General features: G+C 31.8%; 2 protein-coding genes across 2 annotated transcripts in view; one reads left to right on the top strand and one right to left on the bottom strand.

Moving 5' to 3' along the window:
* LOC127710030 (cadherin-23-like) overlaps positions 1-13,463 on the bottom strand; it is a 181,849-nt gene that overhangs the window by 105,091 nt on the left and 63,295 nt on the right. The gene's annotated exons all lie outside the window — the stretch shown is intronic.
* Positions 1-13,463, top strand: part of LOC127710036 (uncharacterized) — a 107,123-nt gene that overhangs the window by 40,375 nt on the left and 53,285 nt on the right. The gene's annotated exons all lie outside the window — the stretch shown is intronic.

The raw sequence follows: 13,463 nt of genomic DNA, 5'->3' as shown, positions 1-13,463 counted from the left end.
AAAATGGAGATGGCAAACCATGGCACAGTGGAAGGAAATGTACTTTATAAACTCCAGCGATATACTTTCTTAATTTATAATTAACTGTTTTGCTATCCATGGTTGAAAATTATATATTGTAAATATTTAAATAGTTGCATAGAAAACAATCAGTTTTAAACAGTGTGGTTATTCACTAAATGTATTGATAAAAGGTGACTCCATTTTTGTACATACTTTTACAGTAGTCATCCTTAATTTCTTAATATTTCGTTTATAAGTTTATCATACATGTATGATTTTGTATTTCATTTTAATACGCACGCATGCCACACGTTACTTTTGCGGATAGTTCAACAATGTTATGCAAAGCTCTATTCTTACGGTATGAAATTAAAGGATAAATTTTCAACCAATTTAAATCGAAAACAGTACATTTACATAGTTCCTTATAAACTACGACATTTCTCACAAGTATTTATTTATTTTTTAGTTCCACACATGCAAAAATAAAATCTTCGCCGATGAAACATTTCAAACCTTTTTACACCAACATGCCTTCACTGAATTCATTTGAATTTCGTGGTGACCATGATAGTACATTGCATAGTACATCTATATTCACGTGCACACATGATACGATCTTTCGGGGACAATTTGCTCGTTTATGACACGTCATTTCTGAATGACCAAACGCTTAGCTACTTTACTTTCGTTTTATAGCATGAAAACAATAAAAGAGGAATGTGCAACCCATCATAAATTTGAAATGGATCAGTATTATGAGATCCTTATTATAAGTAACTACGACATTGTCAGGATAATAACCTAGCGTCAATATGAAAGAAATTGAAGTGGTTCATACATTCATCCGTATAAAAGCGGCACATGTATTTTATTTTATCCTTATATTTTTCATAGTGCGGTACAAGTGCTGCATGCATAAAGAATATTACTTAACACAAATTATTAGTATAATATTTCGACCCCACTATTTGAAATTCACAAAATACTTATTTAATTATTTCGACCAAAAATCATTGTTTTTTACGTTCGTAGTAAGGTAATACATCCATTGTCGGTCACCTGTGTCAATTCACGTGCACACTACAATTGTTGTATTTAAATCTTTCGGCCAATGAAATGAGACGTTACAAGTTGTTTGTTTGTGATACGCCAGAATGTTATCAATGAATTACCAATCGCTAAACTTGACTGTACCTATTCAAAAACGTAAATGCAAATTTCACAAAGCTTGATCCAAATAGCCTTTTTACTGTCTAATAACTTGCAAGTACGAAAAAGACAGGAAAGAAGTATATTTTGTCTATATGTTTTGTGTTTGCACACTTTTTAAAGTTGATTATGCATTCGTTCTAAAATAAAATTTTGACCAGATAAAAGTTAAAAGATGACATAATTGGACAACCGCGATTGTTAAATCGCTTTGACGTCCGAAAAAAAGATAATAATCAACACATCCATTGTAACTTTTAAAGCCAGTTAAATCCTTTTTTGTCGAAAGAACGTCCGATATCATAAAAATTCATTATCAAAACATAACAAAAACACAAATAAAGAACGTTTAAGTATTCAATATAAATCAAAACACAAAGGTTATTCCTGATTAGTTTTTCGAATTATTTTATTTAGGCGTTGAGACCCTTTGGTGACCCCACAGTTTAAATGTCTATAATAAATACGTCGTGAGTTGTGGGCGTTACAGACGAACGTTCACCTAATCTGACCCAGTCAATGGGATATTTTAGCGCGCCAATCAATGGTCTCGGCTACACTGTTTTGCACATGATTCTATTATTTAATCCTCCTGTCGCCTTCCAGAAAATTTAATTGCAATCTGGTAAGTTTCAAAACAGAGAAGGTGTGTTTGAACACAAAATAACCACGTGCTGCTACAACTGTTAATGCAACTGCAAGTCTCACTTGTTCAGTTATTCATTTATATCATTTATTTGACATAATATCTAAGTCTTATTTGTGAAAAAGTACTACAAAAAAGAGATGTCGAGCGAATGTACCACGCTCCTTCGCTACCCCTCAACCCACTCCTTTTAATTTATACAAAAAATAAAGACCTTAAAATGAAAAGTTGTATTTTCTATCTTGAAAACAAAAAGTAGTAGTTTGGATATTTAACATCCTTCAAAAGAACTATATTTTCTATGTCGGCGATCGGCCATCCCTTTGTGGATTTTTTTTTTTATTGAATTATATTTTAGGCACTGACCATTCTATTTTTTTAGTGGGCAAGGTTTTTCTCTCGTGATAAACAATGTTTCTCCCGACTTAAACGAAAAACAAGCTATTTCTCAATAACATACGGTAACTAGAAAATTATTGCGAAACGGAATAAATAATTCATTTCCCCCTAATTTAAAAAAAACAAACTCCCCCACAAAAGATCAATGGTTGGTGTTTTATTGAACTTTTGAAAATTCGCTCTTACAATAAATAAGGCAAGTTGTTAGTAGTTTACAGACATATAAAATATTTAGGATAATGTAAGCACTTTTTCTTTCAAAATACAACATCGGATTTTGGTTGAATAAAATCTTTTGGTCCAGACACTTTCAAACCGAATGAACTAAAATTGCAATTCAAACTGGGAAAGAAGGGGTAAAATAAGATAGAAATGTTTAAAAAGAGTTAAACGCTTGTTTCCCCTTCATTTATTTGAATTATATCTTAAAAAAGAAGGCTCAACAAACATATTTAGTACTGTGAAGGTATTGTCACGACAAATAAAAATATATGGTTTATAAGTGGGAATAGTATTATTTGTTATCAATATATTTGATAATTCATGATATATATAGGGGCGGGGCATGACCACCAGACAAAATATTTGATGCACTTAAAAGTTATTATAAATATATGGTTTAGTAGTTTATTACATATTTTACACTGGTCATTGGTGGCCGAGTGGTCTTAAGTAGTTCATCTACAGTGATCACTAGCTTGTCAACTGAAACTGTGAGTTCGTACCGAGATGTGTATGACTCCAATCATGATTGAAAATTGTGTCTGTCGAGGGTCGGTGGTTCTCTCCGTGTAATTCGGGTTCCCCAACCAACAAACATATAACAATATTGTACAATTCACGTTACAAGAGGTGCGCATGTTATTCAAGGACATAACTTATGGCAAACTAAATGTTCTTGTCGTTAGAGTGAAGAAGATAAAAAGAATGCAGAGATATTAAAGAAGCAAGGCATGTCAGCAGTGACAAATCATATGGTGAACTAGAAAGGTCTGATAAAGTCAAATAGTAATAAATACGGTTCAATGGTTAGGGATCTGAAACATTTTTAAGATATTCAACAATCTATTATATATGCGGGTCAAACCACTACCTGCACTGAAAAGGTCATGCTATGCAACAAGAAAATACATGATTTTGGGGTTTATTTAACATTGCGGTTAAGGTCAAATGTCATTTTGCATCGTATGCAACACATCTCACCCATTTATCAAATATAAATATATGTCCAAACATGAACAAATTTATTTTCGGGACACATCAAAGGTCAGGGTAGCACAAAAGTCAAGATGAAAGACGACATATAGTCTTGAGATAATATACTTCCATACCGAATATAAGTATAAGTCAAATAATAAATAAATGTTGGTCAGGACAAACTGAATGAGAACCAAAAGATTGATTGATTGATTGCTGATTCAGTAGCATCCAGCGACAATAAGTTCATGAATGGTCAGAACGAGAACAAATTATTACAATAGACAAAAGGTTCTGCAACGTAAGACGATCGGAATTAAAGGTGGGAAATTGGACTTGCACTTGAAAATAAAGCTATGGTAGATAGCCGAAGGTTTGTCTTCTAACAGACCAGACGCACACTCCTTAAAGTTTGAGGGTTGTTGCAATGATGCATTAACTAGCACAGGGAATGGTTCTCACCGAACATGATCCACCGAGTACTAAAGTTCCCATTCATACCGGACGTGACTGTAAAGTTATACATTACGCACAGACAAACAGACGCCCAAGAAAGGATTTTATTGACATAACCATACAAGTCAAGGGACGACCATATTTCTGTACCCCAGTCGAACCTAAAGGTACCAAACGAAAATAGTCTGAAGCATTATGTTCCCTTTCGTTGAATGGGAGATATAACTTCAACTTTAGGACGATATCATAAAACTTTCAGTACAAGGGATTAAATAATTCAACGAAAAGATGCCGAACTTGCAATACAACAAAAGCTAGAACGTAAAGAAAGTGATAGTCAGATGTAACAGAAAAAGAAAGTTTTAACTTAAATAAAAATAAAGAGAACTGCAAATGCTAAAGAATACAAGATGCTTTTAAAATAACATCAACCATGGGTTTTTTGTATATTTATTAATCGGTCGTTAAAGCAATCAAGGATTTTCGACAGAAAAACCAAATTAACAATTAACTTGAAATTAGAGTTAGTCACGAGATTCTAGGTTAAGTGTATCATACTCATTCCTCAGAACCAAATAAATTTGAGGTTAAAAAAAACCTGTCCGTCCTCATTTGATAGAAATGTTTTCTTTTCCATGAAAAAGGTGCAAAAATTTTATAGTGAACAACTGACATTTGAACTCTACAATTAAAGAGTTTTAATGGGGAAAGTTAGGTATTTTAAAAGTGTTTTGTTTGTTCACCTCAGTTCAAAATTATGATGAGGTGAAAAAAGTTATTACAAAACGAATGGACTTGTGTTAAAATCATAGACATCAATCCAGAATGTTAAAGAAAATGAACGATTCAAAATGCACAGACTTTCCATGAGAGAAAAACACTATCCATGACCTCCGTGTGATCTTTTCCTTTAACCTAACTTCCGGGTGTAAATTGTGAGGACATTTACGTGTCAAGGACACAACTTTTTTATCCTTTGGAATAAGGCCATGATTTTTGGCAAGACCTCAAGGTGAAATGTCACATAGCATTGAAGATGGCGGTCTGACCTCTGACTTTGAGCATTGAAGGTCAAACCTAGTCTGGTTGGATATTGTGTTATGTCTTATCGTTTGTGGTATAAAATCTGTATTTTCGGTACATTTCACATATGTCTTATTTGTCAGTATAGTCGAGTTACTGAGTCTCATGGTTCGTCTACAGTGTTTTTGTGTTATGTTGTTTGTTTTCAAGTGTGTTTTCTGTTTGGTCTTACATCATCTTGCCTTATATTACAGTCATTTTATTTTTAATTTCTATATGTGTGTAAAAGTTAAGATAATAAATCAGCTATTTCATTTATATGATTTTAAGTTTAAAGCTACTATATGCACAGGATTTTTGGGTTACACTAATGACAGGACGATTGACCTGATTGTGACAGGATAATGACCGGATGAGATATAAATTGTCAGAACTTTTTTGTTATTTGGTAGATTTTTTTAATATTTGGATACCTTTAAAAAGATACTAAACTATATTTTATAAAAATCTAAAAAAAAATTTTTTTTTGTTTAGACACAGTTTTGATTTATAAGAAAAACTGACATGGTTAGAAAATACAAATAATAACACCAGTACAAACACAATTCCATTTTTATATTCTTGTCACGGTTAGAAAATACATAAAATAACACCATTACAAACTCAATCCCAATTTTATATTCGTGTGACGTGCATGTTATTTCTTTCCCTATTGCTAATTTTTCATTTTTGGACGGTGATGTTCCATTGGCACCGTCTTAGTGTTTATATATCCCAAAGCGTTCGCTATGTTCGTGTATGTAATGACATTTTGGATTTCAATGAGCGTAATCTAGGTATCACTAGTAAAATATTAAGTCAGGGATCTCTTTACCACAAATAAATTTAAACCGTTACTAAATTCTTCCACAGATACAAAGATTTGGTTTAAAAGTTTGGCTTATTCTGTAGAAAATTTGTTTCAAAATGAATAGCAAATCCTAAATTTTACGGTGATGATGTTAAGGGAGCACGGAAATTTAGATACGATCCGGGTGAACCTGTCAATCCTTCAAATAAACTTATTCTTAAAGGTTATCTATTCAACACTGCAATTAAATCTTTGAATATTGTTTTGATTGGTATAAATATTTATTTTGCTTTCAGTAAATTAAAACCATACTAAATATTACACATATGTAGTTTCATAATACTACAATCTGTTGATACCTATATTTTGGCATTGCACAAGGTCATGTTTTTCTCGGACTGTTAATGACGTCTTTACACTAAATCCTTGGATTTTGGATGTGTACTGATTGATATTTAAGTCCAAGATACATGATTTCTTTTTATTAGATGTTATTGGCTTTGAACTAGCAGTCAGTAAAAGAGAGGCGAAAGATACCAGTAGGACATTCAAACTCATAAGTCGACAATGGCTAAAAAAGAAAAAGACAAACAGACAAACAATAGTACACAAAACAAAACATAGAAAACTAAAGACTGAGCAACACGAACCCCTCCAAAACTTCGAGTACTCTCAGATCTGTACTTAGTGTCTTTTTTGTTGTTAGGGATGAGGGATGGATATATACCCGGCCACATCCTGTCTGTGTTCTTATTTGATGTTTTTCTTTGTATCAATCTGATGAGTTAAGCCTTTTTCAACCGATTTTAATAGTTTGTTCTTCTGTTGTGCTGTTACACCACTGTCGCAGGTTAGGGGAGTGATGAGTGCTCACAAACCTGTTTAACCCTGTTTAATTTAATTGTAATAGAATGTGTTTGTTGTACCTTTTCTTTCCATCAGTTACTTCGTATATATGTTATTGACGAAAAAAGAAATATGCTTAAGTCCACTAAAACAGTTCCACATGATTTAAATTTACAATAAACTTGGTGCAGGAGAACTTGTTAAACCAGAACTATCTCAGCTACATCAACAGTTAAAACTAGAATAATCTCAGCTAATTCAACAGGTAAAACCAGAATAATCTCAGCTTAATCAACAGGTAAAACCAGAATTATCTCAACTAAATCAACAGGTAAAACCAGAATTATCTCACCTTAATCAACAGGTAAAACCAGAACGATCTCAGCTAAATCAACAAGTAAAACCAGAATTATCTCAGCTAAATCAACAAGTAAAACCAGAATTATCTCAGCTAAATCAACAAGTAAAACCAAAATTATCTCAGCTAAATCAACAGATAAAACCAGAATTATCTCAGCAAAACTGACAGGTAAAACCAGAATATCTCAGTAAGATCAGCAGGTAAAACCAGAATGATCTCAGCTAAATAAACAGGTAAAACCAGAATGATCTCAGCTAAATCAGCAGGTAAAACCAGAATAATCTCAGCTAAATCAACAGGTAAAAAACAAGAATTATCTCAGCAAAATCAACAGGTAACACCAGAATGGTCTCAACTAAATCAGCAGGTAAAACAGACGGTACGAGCGTATTACAAAAGAAATCAAGAACACCTTTACCGCTTTCATAGACCTAAAAAATTCAAAAGTTTGATATATCAACATTTAGATAAGCATAATCACAATCTAAAATTTATTAAATTCCAACCACTTGAAACCGTTCAGAAACAACCAGGACAATCACACAAGCAATTTGAAAAATCACGTGAAGTTTGCGAATTATTTTGGATAAAAAGGCTTCAAACAGCTTATCCTCTCGGTCTTAATGACAAAATATTAGGACAGGGGAACATAACTAAAACTTCAATCAATGTCATTAATATTGTCGATAAACGACTTAGAAATAAAAGGTCTCATGGCAAACGCAAAAACCGTAATCAACGTATTAAACATCGTATAAATTATACACTTGCTGATCTGTTATCTATAATAAAAAATAATGGCAGACATCAAGTATTATGCAAACTGAGTCAGATACCAATAAGTAAATTATATGCTATTTTTCTGGAGTGTGATAAAATTTCTTTTTTTAGCCCAGTGTATGAATACACCCGTATTATTACAGCCTTTTGTCATCATAGGCTATTTCCTAGTATCGATAAACCTGAAAATCATAAACGGCATTTTCTTAAATTAAAATATATAAATAAGAGGTATTGATTTTATCAACTTATCTAGTATATTCAATGACTCACCATCCAAAGCCAAATACCTCCATATTTTGATAATATAGTACCACCTATTATTTCGTATTCTTATAAAAAAAAAAAAAACAGCAGAAGTTTGATTTTTAATTATACGTCAGTTACATCAGACGTTAATATAGAAAATAATGTTCCTTCCACTTGAGATTGTGAAACATCTAGTTTTAGATATGTTCCCAATAGTCATGTCCTTACAGGAGACCTCAACATCGTCGAAGACCGTGAGGTCATAACTTTTCTTAAGAAAGGACCGAAATATCGTCCTCCATCTAAAATAAGATTGGAAACAGTGTCGTCCAGTCATTAAAGACGCTCTGTCTGTCTACTGTAAAAATTGGTGTAAACGTGAAAAAACTGATCAGTAATCTCTAGATAGTTATTTGAATAAAATTATGAATACTGTTAATATTCGTATATCTCATTTTGAAAACAATTCTGAAATTAGTAATAGGGTCCATGATATTCCAATTTCTAGAATAAAAAATAAACTCCAAGTACTCGCAAAGCGGTTTGTGTTCGTACCGACAGACAAAGCAGCAAATAATGTAGAGGTGGTGTGACGCATGTACTACACGGAAGTTCTCCAAAACGAAATTAAAAATTCATCTACATTTAGTTCCGTACGCTCCACAGAGAGTCAAATTGTAAACAAGCATATCACTGCCACTATTCAGCTTAAAGCCTCTTCCGAACATTTAAAAGTCCCTACTATGTACTGGTTACCTAAATTGCACAAAAAAACATTTAAATTCCGTTTCATCTCCGCATCTAGTAAGTGTTCTACTACCAATCTATCAGTGCTTCTAACTACCTCCCTTACTACTATCAAAGAACTTGTTATTCACTTTTGTAATAAAGCTTATGAAAATAATGGTATTAATTATTTTTGGAGTGTTAAAAATTCTTTAGAGGTTTTAGATAAAATACATGCTTTTGATGGTCCTTTTAATTCTGTTGACAGTTATGATTTTTCAACTCTCTATACTACACTTCCACACAATCTTATCAAGAAAAAGTTTTCATATTTAATTAAATGGTCTTTTGAAAAATCTCATTACAAATTTATTTGCTGTAACTCGTTTAAAGCCTTTTTTCTGTAACGAAAAAGGAAAGTATGCTAGATACACTTACTGGAAATGTGAAGATATGATTGAAGCTTTAAATTTTCTCCTGGACAACATATATGTACGTTTCCGCGATAAAGTGTATCGACAAGTAGTAGGTATTCCTATGGGCACTAACTGCGCCCCTTTGAAAGCAGATTTATTCCTGTATTGCTATAAAATTGAGAATGGAAATGGGGAATATGTCAAAGAGACAACAACATGACCAAAGAGAAGACAACAGCCAAAGGCCACCAATGGGTCTTCAATGCAGCGAGAAAATCACGCACCCGAAGGTGGTCCTCAGAATGTCAGTTTATGACCAAACTCAGTAAAGACACGTCATTGTTACATTTGGTTGATACATTCAACAATACCTTCCGTTATCTAGATGATATTTTTTCGTTAAATAATCCAGAGTTCTCTAAATATACTACTGAAATTTACCCAATAGAACTTACTTTAACTAAATCTAACATAAACAGCAGTAGTTGTCCTTTTCTAGATTTGGACATTTCTATCTCTAAAGGAAAGCTCCATACGAAAATTTACAACAAAAGAGACGACTTTTCATTCCCTATTGTTAATTTTCCTTTTTTAGACGGCGATGCTCCATCATACGGTGTTTATATATCCCAACTCGTTCGTTATGCCCGTGTGTGTAGTGATGTCATAGATTTTAACAAACGTAATCAATGCATCACTGGTAAATTATTAGGTCAGGGATTTCGTTACCATAAATTACGTAAAACTTTTACTACATTCTTTCATAGATACAAAGATTTGATTAGTAAATTTGGCTGTGCCTGTAGAAAACTGATTAAAAACGGTATTTCACATCCTAAATTTTACGGTAATATTGTACTTAAAGCGCGGAAATCACTATGTGATCCGTGTAAACTCATCGATTTATTAGTAAAGATTATCTTACCAATGTTGTAATTAGATCTTTGAATATAGCTTACATTGGCACATATATCGATTTTGTCATCAGCGAATTAAAACATAACTAAATTTGTATTCTTTTCAAACGTGATGTACAAAGACACACCCACGTTCATTTTGATCTTTAAAGAGGTTAAACTCCTAATTATCCTACTGCCTGTCGATACATTTATTTTTGGCATTGCACAAGTCATGTCTTCTTTGACTGTCCATGACGTTAAAATACTAAATCCCTGGGATGTGTTTTAGTTGATTTTAGTCTCTGATGCATGATTTTTTATTATTAATTGTTTTTGGCTTTTAACTAGCTGTCAGTAACTGCAAGTACTCTCATATCGTACTTTCTTGTTTATTTGACCTGTTGATACTAATTGTAATGCTTTTTTTGTTATTTAATGTTATTCAGGGTTATATCTGGTCTATATACCAGCTTTGATAAGTGTTTGGTATTACTATAAATTTTCACTTCGTACTATGAACATCAAAATTATTTATTTTGTAAAAATATTTCCTTTCTCTATTTGAACTGTGTACGTATACCTAACAACAAAATTATTTTCATTTACCTGTGTTTAAAGTAATTGCAAATGGCTGATATTTTAGTTCAAGCATATTGTTTTTCTTAAATTGTTTAACATTTCATAGTGGTATAAAATGTTACTTTTATTATTCTTCCCTTAGTTTATTTATTTTGTATTTACATTGTATCATAGGTCAAATTTATTTGTTCGGTGTATGTTCACTGGTGTTTATATGTCCTTTGATTGAGTAAAGCTATTTCAGTTGATATTATATAGTGTGTCTTTCTATGTTGTGATGTTGCACTACTTTTTCAGAAAAAGGGTGAAGGTTTGGTACCATTAAAACGTTTAAACCCGCTGCAATTGTTTGCACCTGTCCTAAGTCAGGAATCTGATGTTCAGTAGTTGTTGTTTGTTGATGTGGTTCATATGTGTTTCTCGTTTTTTATATAATAGATTAGACCGTTGGTTTTCCCGTTTGAATGGTTTTACACTAGTAATTTTTGGGGCCCTTTATAGCTTGCTGTTCGGTGTGAGCCAAGGCTACGGGTTGAAGACCGTACTTTGACCTATAATGGTTTACTTTTATAAAGTTTTACTTGGATGGAGAGTTGTCTCATTGGCACTCATACCACATCTTCTTATATCTAAGTAAAGTCAGAATTATCTCAGCTAAATCAGAAGGTAAAACCAGAATTATCTCAGCTTAATCAGCATGTTCTTAAATTTTGACAAATTAAACTAGATTTTCAAAAGTATTTTGCATAAATAATTTTGAAAAAAATACTCCAGATATTTTTCCTATTTAATTTCAAGCTGAGACTGCCCTGGTTTAGCTATGGTAACCTAAGAAAAAAATAGTTTATTTCAGATTTTAGTAATAAAAGTGACTAGGGTATCATTAACATTTGACTTTAAGTATCTGATAAATTACCATTTTAAGACAGTCAGAGAATGATGCAAATTGGCTCAAGGTCCAAACTATAAGAAGAGCCAATTTGGAAAGTATTACTCTTCTACTTCTGAGGTTGATAGCTTTATTCAGATAGTTAATAAATTCTATTACATGAGGCAGCGTGAAGAGTATCACAGGCTAAATAAAAAAAACTTAAAAATACTAAAATATATAATTTATTTGGAATGTTTGTTCAAAACATCTATACAAAATACAATAAATACAGTGTAAAACAATAATCATGTACATCCATATACATGTACAAATATAATACATAAAATTCTTAAGTATATATAAAACTTCAAATTATTATACTACACTGATATGCAATAAACATGAAAGACAAACCTTTCAAAAACAATATACACTATTAAATCACAACTGGAAAAAAAGCAAATTAGATGTCTTTCCAAAGATTGTCCACATAACTTGGTGCTTTGGCTTATATTTAATTTTTGTGGTTTGGGAGTAGAAAATTAACTACATGGGAATTACCAGATCTGACTTCAATAACACCAGAATGATAATAAAAGATATCAATCACCAGAAATGCAACCATGATATGTGTAAAAGTTTGGCTGAAATACATTCATAAGTTTTCCAGGAGATGTAGTCTGATAATTGAAGGAAAGACAAATTTATAAATGGACAGATGCACTAAACATAGTGAATATACATACCCTTGCTATGGCTATTGGGGGTATAACAATAAACAAGTAAATTCTGATAACCAACAAAAGCATTTGTGTTTGGACATATGTAACAGTTTTCTTGTTTCATTCAACAGATACGTGTACATAATTTATCACAGTAATATATCAAATATCAAAATCGTAGCAATAAAAGGATTACTAGTAAATCTTATCGACATTACACTCTCACACAAACAAGATCTATAATTAAGACCAAACTTAATGGCTAACTGAAAATAAAGTATTTTCTATGGATTATTTTTCTTAGTTCTTAGTTCTGAATGGTTATTAGGTTACCTGGCAAGATTTTTACCATTCAGGTTTATAAACAAAATAACTGTTATAGCTAACAACATATTAAGATTATTTAATTGATTGATTGTTGCTTGCATAATGTCCTTAAAGTAAACAGGACACCTACCATGTCATCATTATAACTTATAGTTAATGAATGATCCAATTAAAATGGGTGTACCTCATAATACATAGCATTAATCACAAAATCGATATTGCATGAGTTGTTTTAAACAAGATCCCTGACACTTCACGGTCTTTGTTCAAATGAAAATGCTGTTTAACTACCTCCTACTTTCTGTTGTGTTAATGGCACTGTTTTCAATGAAGTAATCCTTGTTGTTTAAAATGAGTTCTGTATCACAAATAAGTAGCACTCAATTACACAATAAAATAGACAAGTATTCCTGAGACAATCTTCTCTCATTTATCAATCTTGTATTAAATCTGAAAATAATGAGATATGGTTGCACATTGAAGAGTTGTTTTTTCAAGAAATATATATTTTACCTAACTAACAGCATGTGCAAATAGCCTTTGGATTAATAATGTAAAAGACTAGTTCTTTTCTTATTTCACCCTCATATGAAACTACTTGTTCATGGTCTGAATTTTCCATTTCTAAAGGTTTCAACAATTATATTAAAGAAAGCAAGTTCAAAATCATGATACACCTTTACCTTTCTTAACATACATTTTTTCTTACTTAAACAAACATGATTTTGGAAAAAAATAAGTTTTGAAATTTTATATCGACTATATTGAATTGTGTGTCATTTACTAAAACTATATCTTATTATAGAAAAATTCCATCGGTTGATCAATTAGTATCCTACCATTTCTTTATATTATTTAGCCAGATTTTTACTTAATGTGAGACTCTATTAACAAACAATTA

Source organism: Mytilus californianus, unplaced genomic scaffold (assembly GCF_021869535.1).
Source record: "Mytilus californianus isolate M0D057914Y unplaced genomic scaffold, xbMytCali1.0.p SCAF_7, whole genome shotgun sequence".
Lineage (NCBI taxonomy): Eukaryota > Metazoa > Mollusca > Bivalvia > Mytilida > Mytilidae > Mytilus > Mytilus californianus.
The sequence above is the reverse complement of the archived record's forward strand: the minus strand, read 5'-3'. Positions and strand labels throughout refer to the sequence as shown.